Source organism: Pyrus communis, chromosome 4 (assembly GCF_963583255.1).
Source record: "Pyrus communis chromosome 4, drPyrComm1.1, whole genome shotgun sequence".
NCBI lineage: Eukaryota > Viridiplantae > Streptophyta > Magnoliopsida > Rosales > Rosaceae > Pyrus > Pyrus communis.
The window spans coordinates 19749449-19753253 of NC_084806.1; the positions used below are offsets into that span (position 1 = coordinate 19749449).

Below are 3805 nucleotides of genomic sequence, written 5' to 3' on the forward strand. Positions count from 1 at the left end.
CATCAAGCTCGTGAGGCTGAGAGGAGTCCAGTGGTACCATTTTCAGGTAAGGAAACTACCATTTTCACGTCGATTCAACAATGGCCGATTTGGGTACTGTTCATGCAAAGTTTATACATTGAGTTTTTGGACTTTTGAAGCTTGTAGATGTGTTGGTGAGGTTCCCAGGAGCTTGGGAGTGGCTCGTTGGTTGAATTTGGACGTTAGAATCCTTGGTTGTGGAGTTGGCCGGTTTTGGAAAGCTTGCACAGGTATAATCTAGTGAGTTTTAGACCTTAAAATGTGTATGGTTGTGTTCTACTAGTTTAGGGCTTTAATTTGGTGCAAGAAACGTGGAAAAAGGTGGAAAAACGAGAGAGTTATAGCGATTTGCAGGTTTTCCGGCGACGGTGCCGGCGACGGCGACGGCGCCGGCGTCGGGGACTGGCCGGAGAAGAAGCAGGAATATTCCGTTAAGTTTAACGGAATATTCCTGATGGCAGGGGTTAAGTTTGACGAAATATTCCGTCAGTTTGACGGAATATTCCTGACGGCGTCTGTTGACACCATCAGTGTGCCTGGCACGTGGCCGCGCGTGGGGGCGCGTGGGTCCGTGCCTATCCTGGCGCGTGGGGGCGCGTGCGGGGTCCAAAAATTATTTTAAAATTATGGTTGTGATCCTGAGGTTGTGTAGAGCACGTGGGTATATTCATTTGTCCATTTTGAGCATTGTATGAGAAGTTTTTACGAGAAATGGGTTATGTGCTTTAAAGTTAACGTTTTTATAGTTGTTTCGCATTTAGGTGACACGTACCCCGAGGACGAGCGTGGTCACGCGAGGCAGGGGGGCTACGACCCTTCCACGTATCAGTGAGTGGGCTTTTGTTTTCCGTATATACCTATATACATTTATATTCCCAGAAATTGATTTAAAAAGGGTTATTTGCCTTATGCCATGCTTGTTATTATTATCGTTTATGCATCATTGCACGCATTAGTAGTGGCATACATATATATATGCATATTGGGTGCTGTGGACGCACAGGTAAGTGCCAGGTAAGTGGTATTCGCATTTACATTCAGCAGTAGTTTGAGATGTTTAGAGAGCTCATAACCTGCACCCCCGGTGTTAGTGCTCCCGCCCTGAGCAGGGCACAGGCCTTCACGTGATGTTCACCTCCCGCACCTTATGCTCAGCTTGGATCCAAGCTAGGTGCACAGTCCTGTCGTACAGACCACATTAGGTGGTTCCGACTCGTAGGTGACCCGCGATTATTCGCCCAGGCTTCACGTGATCGTAGCACTTATTTACACCCAGTCCTGTCGCACAGACCACTTTAGGTGGTTCCGACTCGTGGTCAGGTTCAGATATTGGGATTGAGATTAGAGCTCTATATGCAGCCGTACAGGTCACGTTAGGTGACTCCGGCTGCCAGATTACACGATGTTGATATGATTATACCTGAGCATTTGCATATCTTTATGAGATGTCGGCATGGCATATTATCGAGCATATGGCATATATTTGAGCATGCTTAGCACATGTACTATGCGTATATATATTTTCTGGGAAGTATACAGGTTTTACGGCGAGGGGTTAGAAAGTATTTTATAAATGGTTTTCGAAGCTTTGTTTTTGCCCACTCACGCTTTTGTTTTGCGCCCCTCCAGGTTCTAGTTGCTTAGCCGTTGCGGTGGTTTCCCCAGAGGGCTTTTCGGCGTTTCTGACAGACACTCACCATTGTAGGGTCACCTTCGAGCGTACCACTATTGTCGTTTCGTTTGGACTGCTATAGACCTGCTCTGAATTATTATTTCCCTTGTGCTAGCACCTGTTCTAGGACTTTGTATGCTAGTTTTAATTATTCGTACCTTTATATTACTACTTTATTAGCTTCCGCACGTGCACATGGCTACGTCACCTTCGTGTGACGGCCAGCACGCTCCGATCTCGGTCGGGGTGTGTCAGTTTGGTATCAGAGCCTAGGTTTGGCAGTCCTGTGTCCTTGTGAGTTTTCTAATGATTTTGGTGTCTTCTGTCAGAATTATGCCTCCTCGTTGGGAACCACGTCGTACTTCCGAGTCTAACTTCCCCGATGTCGCTCAGTTGGGGGAAGTCTTCGCTACAGCCCTTTAGTCAGTGATGCGCCCTCCCCAGAGGACTCATCTGGAGACTATGTATAATCTGAAGTTGGATAAGTTTAAGGGCAGTGAGGGGCATGAGAATGCAGAGCGCTGGCTAGAACACGTAGAAAAGACCTTCCGTGTATTGCATAACCAGGGAAATCTCCCTATGGAGAGGTGGGTCGAGACGACCACATGGTTCCTGGATACTGAGTCTGCAGCTTGGTGGGAGCAGGCGCTTCGCAGGTTGACTCCAGAGCAGAGGACGGATTGGAATGTTTTTACAGATTTGTTCAAAAGGAGGTATGTGCCCCCTGAGTACATCGATAGAAAGAAACAGGAGTTTACTGAACTGAAGCAGCGGAAGATGTCGGCGAATGAGTACTACCGCAAGTTTACAGATTTGTCTCGTTATCATCCTGATGTCGCTGGTAATCCGGCGGAGATGCTCCGTCTCTTCCACCAAGGTACTAAGAAGAAATGGCTTTCGATGGCGACTGCTGTCCACAGCGAGACTTACCAGGACTTCTATGAGATATTGGTGAGGATCGAAGACTCTGAGAATATGTCGAGCGATAGTGATGAAGGGAAAGATGGCAATTCGAAGAAAGACGACAAAGGTAAAGGTCAGGCATCGCTCGGGCCCCGTCAGACTCAGAACTTCAAGAGGGGTGGTGCTAGCTCGAGTTCTTCGAGTGGTGGCTTCAGTGCCACTGGACAGGGTCGTGGAGGTAGATTTTCTGGTGGCGCTAGAGGCCAGAGGCAGGGCGATGGTGGGCGAGGCAGAGCCCCAGTTTGTCGCAGGTGTAACAACCGGCATGTCGCAAGTTGGGGTAGATTTAGAACCTAATGTTTGAGTTTTACTCTAAGGGTTGAAGTAGGTCTTAGGAGAGTTTCTACTAGACTTTTTATGGTTTTCTAGCATAAATATAATGCCCTAATATCACTCAAGACAACACCTTACACACAAAATTCGGCCATCATTGTGAACTCGTTGCTAAATACTTGGATAAATCTAAGAGGATGACCAATATCAAGCAAGTCCTACTTGGTTGACATGATTATTTTGTGCCTAATGAGTTTTTACGTGTTTAACTGTATGTCTAACCAATAAGATATAGTTATCACATATATACATGAATTGATGTCAAGCCACATATTACTTTCTCTCTTAGAAAGCCTTAAATATCAAGTAGACACTTAAATTTCAGTGAAAATAAATGTTCACCATTACATTAAATTTTGACCTGTCAAGGCCCACTACAGGAAAAGTGAGTCTTAGGGGCGTTATATTAGATGCGAAAATAAAAATTTGCCTTCAATAGTTTTCATTAGGGGGTGAAAACATGCAATTATCTCAGTTAATTTAATAGAGACAAATGATAATTTATCTCTATTAATTTTATTACTTTTAGGGGCAGAAAAAAATGCTTTTACTTTATTTAGCTATTAGAGGCGAATAAATTAGCCCCTAGTTCAACTAATAATTATTTAAATTTAATATTTTTTTTCATTAGGGGCAGATGTTTGTACTTATTTATTTAAACTTCTTTTTTATATGTTTAGTTATAAATTAATGTCTACAAAGAATAAAAATAAAAGGATACTATTATTTACTAGGAAAAAAACCATATATTATCTAAACCCTAATCCAACACAAACCCACTTCCCCTCATTTTTCTCTTTTCCCTTCTTCAGGCAC

The 3805-nt window shown here is 44.1% G+C and overlaps 1 long non-coding RNA gene across 1 annotated transcript; it reads left to right on the forward strand.

Annotated features, from left to right (window-relative positions):
- The first annotated feature begins 767 nt into the window (after nt 1-767).
- On the forward strand, nt 768-2230 carry LOC137730860 (uncharacterized). The gene is made up of 3 exons (XR_011068226.1): nt 768-849; nt 1651-1722; nt 2023-2230. It is a non-coding gene; the product is annotated as an uncharacterized lncRNA (long non-coding RNA).
- The last annotated feature ends 1575 nt before the right edge of the window (nt 2231-3805 follow it).